The sequence below is a fragment of the Sebastes fasciatus genome, chromosome 18 (assembly GCF_043250625.1).
Source record: "Sebastes fasciatus isolate fSebFas1 chromosome 18, fSebFas1.pri, whole genome shotgun sequence".
Classification (NCBI taxonomy): domain Eukaryota; kingdom Metazoa; phylum Chordata; class Actinopteri; order Perciformes; family Sebastidae; genus Sebastes; species Sebastes fasciatus.
The window spans coordinates 14,300,493-14,314,189 of NC_133812.1; positions in this window are offsets into that span (position 1 = coordinate 14,300,493).

Consider the following 13,697-nt stretch of genomic DNA (forward strand, 5'->3'; position numbering starts at 1 on the left):
TAGAGAAACTTGAGTTCTTCAGTAGGCTCAAAAGAAAAATGTGAACCGGACAGCTGTAGCTTTTAAATCCTATTTATGTGTGTCTTTTATATTGTATTTTCATAATGCCTATAGTGTTGCTTTTATCTTGTCTTAATGCCTCCATGTCTATGTTATGCTTTGTCTAACCTGTAAGGGCTTTGTCCATCACCAGAAGCAGTCCGCTCTATGGTATCCTGGCCATGCAAGAAAAAAACAAACAAAATGCATAACATGCACTACATTCAAATGTTTTATTTGAGACCATACATTTAAATAGATTTCAACCCTGCACTTCTTATTAAATGATATAAATCTTACATGTTGAGACGGAATGGGGTAGGATATATCATCATAGACGACCTCGCCAGGAAATCCATCACAATTATCCACACCCTCGATAGAAATCTGCAATTCAAAAAATGTATTATGATCCTGACATATATAAATAGATAGATGTACCAAATTGGGAAATTATCATATAATTCCCACATTTCAATACCAAACTACCACTTTAAGAGCAAGGTGCTTAAATCAATGCCGAATTCCTCAACATACTAGCAATGCTAATGTTTCAAACGAACACACTCGACTTGATTCAATCAGTTCACCAAGTCAATCCACATCCAAATACAAACAGTGACTTCCCAAACCGCAGTACTTTACTTTTACTTCTTCCACATACTTTATCTAATACTAATTCTCTATGCAGGAAAAACGCTGATCAAACTACATCAAAATATATCCATTGATAAGAAAAAATTTCACTTTCAATGTACACTTAAAACTAACTAGTTGAAACCTTACTTGTTGAGGGAGAGTGTTATTCACCACAACATTCACACTGTCAATCTGTAACATTATGAAATTCATTGTTACAGTTGTGACATAAACATGTGCGTCAATGCATTTCTAAATTAATTTCCCCTGTTGGCCAGGCTAACATGGCTAATGTTGTTAGCACACACAACTCTGATTCATTCAGTTCACCGATTCTGCACACACAGACACAAAACTGTAACTATTAAAGCTGCAGTTGTTGGACGTACTTGTAACACTTGTGCATGTATGTTTATGTTAGTTGTTCAGTTAGGAATAGGGAACGTTGTATCGTCGTAGACGATCACACCAGGAAATACATCAGCATTGTCCACACACTCGATGTTAATCTGCAATATCATCAAAAATGTATTATGGTAATGACATATATAAATAGATAGATGTACCAAATTGGGTAATTATCATATAATCCCCACATTGCAATACCAAACTACCACTATAAGAACAAGGTGCTTAAATCAATGCCGAATTCCTCAACATGCTAACAATGCTAATGTTTCAAACAAACACACTCGACTTGATTCAATCAGTTCACCAAGTCAATCCACATCCAAATACAAACAGTGACTACTTTACTTTTACCTCTTCCACATACTTTATCTAATACTTGTACAGGTATGTTCATTTCAGCCTAAAATGTTTAATAAACCTACACGAGTTATTCCCTTGCCGCGTGCCATTTTCTTTCTGCAGAACAGAGGCTGAGTCACGGGCGGGCATCGGCCTTGGGGTGAGGGGTATGACACATGCGCAGTATAACTGAAGCTCGGTCGTGCGTTTTGATTGGCTCAATTTTGGCGGGAGCAGACCAGATTTTTTACTGCGCATGTGTGGTACATGTACTATGACGTATTGATGACGCGTGTCCCAGCCTCCTTCCATAGGCCTTGACTCAAACGTCGGGTACGTCGTACCAGCGTGGTGACGTCAGACCACCTTAGTTTTACGTATTTTACGCAATATTGTATTAAATAGTGTACAGCAGGTTTGAGACTGTCAAAATACCATTGAAAGAATTACATGAAACCTTATGCTTTGCTGGGTTATCCTAGGTTACTGTTTTTCATAATGTGTCAGATTTTGTTGTTTTTATTACAGATGGAAGAATCTCTGATTAATTTTTCTTAGAAGCTAAAACATGATTTATTTTTAAAATAACACTCACTATGAAAATATAACTCTCTCCCTTCATAAAAAATATCAAAACTACTTGTCAGCACTTTTTACGCAGCACTACTCCTCCCAAATCCCAAATAAGTCTATTTGGACTTCTCTTATTGAAGTTTTCTAAGTTTGTTCTAACAGGGTTTATGACCCCTCGGGTCTAATTGACCCCAAATATAATTAACTAAAATCTTATTTGAATAATTACATGAAACCTTTATTTCAGACTTTGTTTTTATTACCGAAGGAAGAATCTCTGATTAATTTCTCTTACCCCAGGAAGATTAGCTGGTTGCTATGTCGCCAACTAATGGGGATCCTTAATCAAATATTATATTATATGATATTATATTATTATTTCATTATTTATTTTAAAAACAACTCCTCCTGTGAGAAATATAGTTAACATCACCATGTAGGACAACATACTATATATTTCTTTGTCTGTAATTGACTTTTGCCCAAAAAATATCATACCTCTTTTCTTGATATCCTTGAATTCCAATCAGACTTTCCCTCCGTTCATGTTGGTCTGCTTTGGTCCGCTCTCTCAACTGAGAGAAATTACGGACAAGTATCATCTCTGCTTGCTGGTTGTGATTCATACCATCTAAACTCCACACCCTAAATGATAAATAATTTCCTGGAATGGAAAGAAAAACATTTACTTCCCTGCAAGTACTTCTCTATTTCCAGCTTGTTTCAGTTCCCAAACACCCTACGGTGCTCCGGTCATGTGTCCAGAACTTGGCTTTCCTTCAACAGATTTTACAATGGCGGCCGTGTCACAAACTTTCTAATTTTTCAGCTAAACTGTACACTACAAGATGATTACATTTGAGGTGAGAAATAGGCATTAACGTAACATAATATTGAGTCATATTTGTGACCCGCTCTATCAAAATGAGTCGTAAGTCGCGGCAGCGCATTCTTGTAAAAACACGTTTTTTTATGAAAAAGTGTGTTTTGGGTTGTTTTGTTTTTTTATGCGTTTCTGAATAAATAAAGTCTCAGCTTTAATACAAAGTAAGAATCGATGTAAAATTCAAATGATAAGTCTAGTTTTGAAGCTCTTAAACATAACGTTGTCATAAAGTTTTTACCGGAAGTCCGCTGTATTGACGCGGCTCAATAGAGTGGATTGACAGAGGAGATAACGGGCTTGACAAGATGAATTCACGTGAGGAAAACATCGCTCGATTTTTAAATTAAATTCCTGTTAGAGGTGCTACATCTAACGACAACTGGACCGACTTAAATTCAGATTATTTCCCCGCACCGGGTGATGAGGACAGCGGGTGCGCCGGGTCGGTTCGGACGCCCGGCTAACGCTAGAGGCTAGGCTAGCTCTCAATCCGCTGATCAGGACGGAGAAAGAGAGTTGGAGGAAAGCGAGGAGGAAGATATTCCACTCATGGCTGAGCCGATGATGGCACGAAATGTCTCTGATTTATAGTTATTAAATCAGGACAGTGTTATAGAGACTGAGATCGCCCGGCCGGGAGTACCAGTGTAGCTGCAAACTGTAAAACAGCGCCGCTCTCTACTCCGGAGGAGATGGAGAGAAGACGCGACCAAATGAAAGAAATGACTGATGGTAAGTTCTTATAGTTAAACTACACTATCCTTGTTTTATCTGTTTGTTTTAAAGACTTTTAAATCACTATAGAGCAGGCTAAGAAGCATTAATAGCAGCTACTAATGTGTGTGTCAGTGTGTGTAGTCTATAGGTGTCTGTCTGTCTCATGTGTGTCTCTGAGGTGTCTGTGTGTCTGTCTGTCTGTCTCATGTGTGTCTCTCAGGTGTCTGTGTGTCTCATGTGTGTCTCTCAGGTGTCTGTCTGTCTGTCTGTCTGTCTCATGTGTGTCTCTCAGGTGTCTGTGTGTCTCATGTGTGTCTCTGAGGTGTCTGTCTGTCTCAGGTGTTTCTCTCAGGTGCCTGTGTGTCTCATGTGTGTCTCTCAGGTGTCTGTCTCTCTCATGTGTGTCTCTCAGGTGTCTGTCTGTCTCATGTGTGTCTCTAAGGTGTCTGTCTCTCTCATGTGTGTCTCTCAGGTGTCTGTCTGTCTCATGTGTGTCTCTCAGGTGTCTGTCTGTCTCATGTGTGTCTCTCAGGTGTCTGTGTGTCTCTGAGGTGTCTGTGTGTCTCATGTGTGTCTCTGAGGTGTCTGTCTGTCTCATGTGTGTCTCTCAGGTGTCTGTGTGTCTCTGAGGTGTCTGTGTGTCTCATGTGTGTCTCTGAGGTGTCTGTCTGTCTCATGTGTGTCTCTCAGGTGTCTGTGTGTCTCTGAGGTGTCTGTGTGTCTCATGTGTGTCTCTGAGGTGTCTGTCTGTCTCATGTGTGTCTCTGAGGTGTCTGTCTGTCTCAGGTATGTCTCTCAGGTGCCTGTCTCCTAGAAACTATTATGATTAAAAGGGAAATGTTGTGAAGTGTTTAATTCATTGAAAGAAGCGTTGTATCTGAACATAATCCAGGCAGCTGTTACCTCCTCACCACACCAGGTTTTATGAAAACAATATACAAATGTCATTTCTAGGAGACAGGGACAGGGACAGACAGGGTTGCTGTGAGAGACACAAAAGGTGAGGATATCATTTTAAATAGCAAAAGAAATAGCTTAACATATAGTCAAATGATATGTTGTATATTAATCTGATATCACATGGTGAATAGGCTATGTTTCTGAATATAGGGCTGTATTAATATGATAATGATCAGGCCTCATTCAACAATGATTCAACATGATTTAGCCAGCCTAAAATCTTTGAGATGACTTGATTTTTCACTTTATGCTTTTCACTTTATGTCATTTTGTAGATGAGAAACATCTGGATCTCCTTGAGAAGATCAGCTCCCATATGACCCTGTCAAAGGATATAGTGAGCTCCAGGAGAAGCCAGCAGAATGAGTACAGGCACCACATTTCATAGTCTTTCTATTATATCTATATTTCTATTATGTATTATTTTATATAATATTGTACATACATAATATGTACATAATATTTGTTCATATGCTATCCATTTTCTAGTATGGTTTTTTATTGTTTGGATATGGACTGTGCATGTACCTGTATGCACATGGCTCCATATTTAATATTTTTAATTATGTATTCTTCATATAATTATTATATTGAAATAAACATATATACTATATATTATATCATATGTACAGTATATTTTTTTATATTTTATAAATTTTATTCCATACATTTTGGATTCTTTTCTACATGGACTTCTAGCCCTATCTACTGTACTGCTTGTGGTCATACGCGTGCACGTGGCCACGTGCACATCACGTGCTTGTGACTATGTGCACATGTATGCATGTAAGTATGTGTAGGCTACATTATGAAATATTGGGTGTCACTTTTGACCAAAACATATTGTGTTCATTTAGACTTGAGTCCTAATAAATGTGTTTTAATCAATGCAAAAAATGGCTGAAAATGAATTCTGATCTTTAATGCCCTTTTTCTCAAAAGTAATGTTTCATGACAGTCGAACTTTGAAAGAGCATATCTCATTGAATATTTGGCGTAGAAAGATAATCTTGGTATTGCCATAAAGCTAAGACTTTCCTCTTTACAGTCAGATAGATAACTCAAAATGTGTTTCGGGGTCAATGTGACTCATAATGATGGAGCAGGTCACATTTGATCAGCGCGGCCTAGTTTGACCGTTTGGTCGGAGTTCGCGAGTGATTGACAGCCGACTGTCATAGGCCCTGTTCACACCTGGTATTAACATGCGTCCTCTGTGATCGGATCACAAGTGGACAGCTTTAAGTACAGGTGTGAACACACTCAAGATGCATTGAGATCGGATCTTTCAGAACACATTCAGAGGTGGTCTGGGCCACATACGACCACATTCTTTTAGCAGTGTGTACGCGAATGCGTCCTGGCCACATTACGGACCACCTACTCTACTGATGTCCTGCTGGGATCCGCGGGATCACCGCGCCCCTCAGGTGAATAAACAGACAGACCCTGGCGCTTGTCAGCCAGGAAACGGCCTCTGTGCTCTACTGTATGTAGACTAGGCACGCGAAGTGCATTATTATCATACTTTCAGGGATGTGTCTGTGTTTTTGTTCCGCTGCTTTGCGCGGAGCTGACACCCGACCGCCCGCCCGCCTGTTCTCTGTCCTCCCCGGCTCTCTGGAGCGCTGTACCCTGCTATTGTCTGGCAAAAGCAGCGGTGCCGGCACCGGCGGCGCGGAGGTCCCCAGGCACCACCGGTACAATAACCTTTTATTTTGATGTTAATACAATGTACCAGAATTAACGAATATGTAGGATATTACTACTGACATTCATGTAATATTACGTCACAACGGCTGCTGTATTAGCCGTGTGTTTACTTTGTGTTTATTTGCATATGGGGCGGGGAAGTGAGATCGGATCACATCTTCAGTGGCTACTGAAGACGCATGTGGAGACACATTTTAATGCAAGGTGTGAACAGACGTACTTAAAGCTGTTCACTTGTGATCGGATCACTGAGGATGCATGTTAATACTGGGAAATTGATTCACCTAAAAAAAAAAGATCCGCTGAGTTACAGACGTCTCTTTCCCAATGTAAGTTTATGGGAAAATGTCTTTTTGCGCCCAATGGCATCACGTGACGGACACGGAAGTTGTAGTACCACCGTTTGGCCACTGTTTAAATTGGGATTAACGACCGGCGCTCTTCCTGGGGGCTTGGGCAGACTCCATGAAGAGGATCCGCTCCCTATATACTGTAGATATGAAGGCCTCATTCTAAGCTAACAAAAACAACGATTCTTAGTTTCGTGATTATACACTAATGAAAACATAGTTATGAGTATTATATTCCATTTATGCCCATAAATCTGCCTGAATTCTACACACTGGACCTTTAAGATGAAGAGTCAGACAAATATGATGATCAGATGACTGTCCCCAACGTGTGTCACAAGGCAGCTGCTTGCAGATTACTCATTGTGCTCTCTGGTTCTAACTGAATCTAAAAGTTGGAAGACTGCCATTAAGCTATGTGGGATGGAGGATTTCACAAGATTCGTGAACTCTGATCAAACTGTCAAACTGATGTAGGCAGAGCTGATCAAATATGAATCAATATTCTGTTACTGTAATGCCTATTTGTCGCCTCAAATGATTTTTTTCTCATATTATCTGTCTCATGCACTACTGTCAGGATATAGTGACCGTTTTATAAAAACCTTTTTATCATATTTGCTCAAAGTTACCAACTGCAGCTTTAAAGGTCAGCCGAATCTAGTGTTATTGTTACCCATCACACCCTGATTTAGACAAACCAGAACATGCATTTTCATAATTAATCCATAGGAAATTTCTATTTCAGCCTGAAATGTTTAAATGGTTTGTTTCATTGAAGGAAGCCATTGTGTTTTCTTCTTCTTCCACTCAAACACATGGTGCGTCGTACCAGCATGGTGGCGTCAGATCACGTTAGTTTTACGTATTTTATGCAATATTGTATTAATTAATGTACAACAATTGGGGATCCTTAATCAAATATTATATTAAATGATATTATATTATTATTTCATTATTTATTTTTAAAACAACTCCTCCTGTGACAAAAATAAAAGTACCCACCTCCCTCCATAAAAATATCAAAAAACTGCTTGGTGTTGTCAGCACTTTTTACGCAGCATACTCTTCACAAATCCAAAATCAGTCTATTTGGATTTCTCTCATTGAAGTTTTCTAACAGATTCTTCTGACAGGGAGTTAGACCTCTCTGGGGTCTAATTTACCCCAAATATAGTTAACATCACCATGTAGGACAACATACTATATATTTCTTTGTCTGTAAATGACTTTTGCCCAAAAAATATCATACCTCATTTCTTGAGCTCCTTGTACAAAACGTCGATCAGACTTTCCCTCCATTCATGTTGGTCTGCTTTGATCCGCTCTCTCAACTGAGAGAAGTACAGATAAGTAACATCTGTGCTTGCTGGTTATGATTCATACCATCTAAATTCCACAACAATGACATGTACTTCCCTGCAAATATTTTTACACAGTATTAATTTGAGTGTCCTCTGTAAAATAAAGGCTCTTTATTGGTATGACAAGAATGACGAACAGAACAAACAGAATTGACACTTAAATTTATTTTAATCTCACAGATATTTGTGCAAATATCACATTTAATGTTTGAAGTTCTGCCACAGCTTCACATACCATGAACATGAGCAGGAAACTTTGCTGACAAAGCAGTTTGACTGTTCATGGTCCACATTTACTCAAATCTAAAACAATGGAGCTGTACATAGTGTTTATGTTGGATAATTAAACATTATGCGAGGTGAATCTGTGGTAACTTCTCATCTAATTTATCAAAGATTTAGTGTTCAGGATAAATCTTAAAGCAATGTCTCAAATTAGATTAAAAGACTAATGCAACTTGTGTCTGTATGTTAATTGTAAAGCTGGGCGTAGCTAGTTTAGCATAGCATAAAGACTGGAAACGGGGAAACAAAATCTTCATCTTTCAAAAAGGTTATGTTTCAAAATAAATAAAATTTAGTATTTCTCAGTTTGGACCAGCAACAAATGTTCTTGGATGATCACATGGCTCCCAATACAAGAACTGTGACTGATGACTGTAGATGCCTTCATTCATCCTCTTCCTCCTCCTCCTCTTCCTCCTCCTCCTCCTCCTCCTGGAGACTGTGGGAATTGCAGCAGAGAAGTTTAGAGTGACTATCATTGATCTTATAATCACAGGTATTCAAACAAACATCACATCCAGTAATATGTAGCCTTATGAAAACAAACAAATGTGGATCAATCGTTCATTAAGAAATACATGGGGAAAAAAAGGCCTAGTAAATGTTAAAAAATGAAAAGGGACTGGCTAAAAAAATTATAAAATAATACTTATAAAAAATGACTTTTACACTATGTCCACAACTCCTTTTGGACTGGCGTCAAATGCTATACAAAAAAACTGTACTGAGACTTAATTTAGCTTTTTGGCAATTTGTTTGCAAGAAAAAGCAAAGCAGAAATAACAGCTGGAATTTAATGAAAGCGGTACAATGCAAGCCATTTGATTATCAGCCTCATGCAACTGTAGATTGAAAGAAGATCTTTTTTTTACCTGGCATTCTCTGGAGGATAGATATCCAGTGTGGCGGAGTCCTCATTCTCATGATGGGCCAATTGGAAAGGTCTCACAGAGCTACAGTACAGCAGTTGAATGGAAAGATAGGTCAAATAGATAAGTTTAGCCTTTAGTATTAACAGATATTGATGAGAATATTACTAAAACAATCAGATTCAGTTGCTAAAGACCACAAACCAAGCCAGAAATCTTGGCGCAGTCACTCACTCAGACCTACATTTTAACATCTGCATGAAGTGAATTACAAAATGAGCCTACTACCACCTTAAAAATGTGTCATGAATTAAGGGACTTATGTCTCAGCAGGATTTAGAGAAACTTGAGTTCTTCAGTAGGCTCAAAAGAAAAATGTGAACCGGACAGCTGTAGCTTTTAAATCCTATTTATGTGTATCTTTTATATTGTATTTTCATAATGCCTATAGTGTTGCTTTTATCTTGTCTTAATGCCTCCATGTCTATGTTATGCTTTGTCTAACCTGTAAGGGCTTTGTCCATTACCAGAAGCAGTCCGCTCTATGGTATCCTGGCCATGCAAGAGAAAAACAAACAAAATGCATAACATGCACTACATTCAAATGTTTTATTTGAGATCATACATTTAAATAGATTTCAACCCTGCATTTCTAATTAAATGGTATAAATCTTACATGTTGAGACGGAATGGGGTAGGATGTATTGCCATAGACGACCTCACCAGGAAATCCATCACAATTGTCCTCACACTCGATAGAAATCTGTAATTCAAAAAATGTATTACGATCATGAAATGTATCGTATAATGTCCATATTGTGATACCAAACTACCACTTTAACAGCTAATGGAAGCTTCTATTCTGAAGTAGAGGCACACAGTAAGTAGCCTACAGTTGCGTTACATATTTTTGAAGTGCTTTGGGGGCCTTTTGTATGTTATTTCAGGATACAGTGAGTTAAAATTGTAACATAATTCAATATTTTTCATATCTAAACAGCATAATAAATCAATATCTGTTTGGGGCCCTTTTAGTTGGGTCCCAATTAAACGGTAAAGTCTGCCCCGGGTGTTTTTTCCCATTCCCCGGTGTTTCTGACCACGAGTAGCCGCGACTTGGGTGTGTGACTATGTCGTGGCGGGTGTATTGCTCAGGACTCAAGAAAGCGCAGTGTTGAGCGTGAAGTTGTTTGTATGAGCAGTTCTCGAGAAAGCGGCAAGCAGCAACACCACAGGCCAAACATTCGACCCGTTCTGAACAGGCATGTTTTTGCCATGTTAGTGCTAGCAATGCTAATGTTTCAAACGAACTACTCTAATTTCAAGTAATTCACAAAGTCAATCCACATCCAAATGCAACCAGTAACTTCCCAAACCGCAGTACTTCCACGTACTTTACCTAATGCTTGCACAGGTATGTTCATTTCAGCCTAAAATGTTACTTACCCTTGTTTTTATTTCATCAAAGGCCGCCATTGTATTTTGCCTGTCTTCCGTTGAAAGGTGGTAGGCGGTAGGCGGTAGGTGTGGTTTAGACCACGTGAATGCAATTGTAACCTATTGTATTAATTAATGTACAGCAATGTTGAGACTGTCAAAATGCTGTTTAAATAATTACATGAAACCTTTTCCTTGTTGGGTTATTTCTGATAACTGTTTTTCATTTGTGTCAGACTTTTTTTATTACAGAAGGAAGAATCTCATCAATTTATCTTACGAACTAAAACATTGTTACGTTTTAAAATAAGTCACTGTGAAAAATATAAAAGTATCTCTCTGCCTGATAACTTCAAAGCACTTTTTCAAATCGGTATTCCCTATACGCTGATGACACATGATTTAACATGTGTTCCCAGACAAAGTACATAACATTGTTCTTCATCACCCCCAAACACCTAAAGAAGAATCATACCTTTTTCTTGAGATCCTTGTACAGAACGTGGGTTACTGACCTTTCCTCTGTTCACGTTGGTTCAACATCTCAGCTAAGAGAAGAAAAAAAACAGATATCCATCCTTGGTTGGTTGGATCAGAGATATCTATGTCTATTAGACATTTTTTAGAGATGTCTTCTGTATTATACCATCTAAGATCATTTTACAGCCCAAGAAGAGGGCTTCTTGTCTATGGTTATGAACAAAAATGAAAGACTGACTAAGTTTCCCCTTTGCAAACCTCAGATGTAGCTGTTTCAGTTCACAAAGGAAAGGAGGTGCAGCCTCCCACAAACTGACATTACGCGGAAGGAGTAGTTGTGTAGTAGTTCTGAAGTATATCAGCAAAATTACCACTTCTGTAATTAAGGACAGCTGTGTATAAGCATAATTTTCCCTTGTGAGTTTTTGAAAATGATCAAAATTGGAAATGCTTTATTCATACAAAGCTTAATCCATGTTTGTAATAATGACTCAGTATGAATTTAAGGCAACCATATAGGCTAATGAAATAGTCCTTCATATCATATCAGATCAAAGCAAGCAAACCTGTAACAGCAGGTTTCTATTTGTAGTAAGTTTGTACCAAACATAATCACACATAAATTGTTTCTACATAAAAACAATAATTGATTGATTATGTTTCTTTCTTTCAGAGAAAAGTCAACTTCTAAGTGAATGTAATTAGTTTTCTATAGAAGGATGGACCAGTTTACCTGATATTATAACATTAGTAGCATACTTGACATGAATCTATAATTTTCAAATATAATAATGGCATTCAAAAGTGGTGTTATAACAAGTAACGAAAAGTCATGTCATTTTTATTTTAATACTGCAGCCCAAAATCACAAATTTGCCTCAAAGGGATTAATAATTTCTGCAGCATACATCACTCGTCAAATAGATATCTGTCTGTTAAGAATGACTGCTGATAAATGACATCAGACTAAAGTTTGGTTAAGCTATTGTGATTTGAAAGCACTAGTGCTGCAGGACTTCCTGCAGTGCTCCTGCAGTGTCTTGTCAAACATTTTGGGCTCTCTGTGGCCCCCCAATTAAAAAAACAAACACAAGACATCTCAGTAATATTGACTGAAACCTTCCTGCAAGATTTATCCAATCATAATAGTTTTCATATTTCCTATAAAATATTAAATATATCTGCAGACACTTTGCTCTTCTCAGCAACTCCTACAGCCTTTCTTAGAATTTCTACATAACAGGATGCAACAACATAAAATCATCACCACAAGTTGTCACTGCACATCCTGCTACTGTATGTCACTGTGACCTATCAAAATATAAAGAACGCACAATACATACAAACATTGAAATGTTACAGTTAAACAAGAAAACCCTCATAATATCAATCACACTACAATCCACATTTTTTTTCTTCACCATTTTTAGCCTGTTGTCATGAGATGGATGGATGGCTTAAATGCATTAAATATAAACCCTGTGAAGGCACATCTGACATACGGGACTCAACACATGACAGGAACTGGACAGTTCTCAAAAATTCTACCCACAAAAGAAACACTTAATAAGTTTCATATTTATTATTATTATAACTGCTCATATTTGATTGTATTTGTAAGGGACCATGTACAATATTAAACATAAATATTACCATGTGATGTATTGCGTTAGCTTAATGGTGCAGCATAATGAAGAATTGAAAAAGTGAAACGTGTGCATAATTGTAATAGAGGAAATGAAGAAAAGGAAATGGATCACAGTTTGACCTTTTTCTTTATTCACTCACAAGTGCTTCTATAGTGCAGCCTGTTCACTCACTTAAATTCTTTTCCAGCAGGTGTCAGTATTGCGTATTAAGACCATGCGTTGACATTGTTTCAATTGACATTTTTTTTCAGCTATTTCACAAATGAATGCTTTAAAAAAGATAATAATAATGATCATTTCAGTCAAGTGGCTTTTTCTCAGGGTCTGGACTTTCATATGTAGCCAAAATGTGTGTGAGAAGATATTTGTTCCTCATGTTTACCACAGTTCTGGGGTTTCATATGTGCAAACTAGGCATATGTGGTGGCTAAGTGTTTTTTTGTTTTCAGACAATGCAAAAGTAAGTAAGTTGTTTTATTGTGTTTAAACCAACCCTGAGCTTATTAGAGCTTGCTGCAGTGTTACAGTCAAGTCTCCCTGTATTTCATTTTCAGTGAATTCCAAAAAGGTACAAACATGGAAACTATTCAGAGATATCTTTCAGTGTTCAGTTGGATTGGACACATAAATTAAATTAAGTGTATTTTGTTGTGAGCAGCATTACACACACTAATCTAGGCTATATATATATATATATATATTATATATATATATATATATTGTTACTGGGGAAGTTTTATATATATATATAAAACTTCCCCAGTAACAACACAATATTGAGAAGAAAGTTCCTGTTTTCAACACAAACGACAAGATTTAAGATGTTTATTGTCACGCCGGTTATACAAGTACAATCTTGTGAAATGCTTTTTGCTGGGAAGCTCCATTAAAAATAATAAGTTATATTACAATTATAAAAGGAAATACTTTGTACAAGGCATGTTAACAACATATACATATCAGGAAGTATGGATGTACATATATAA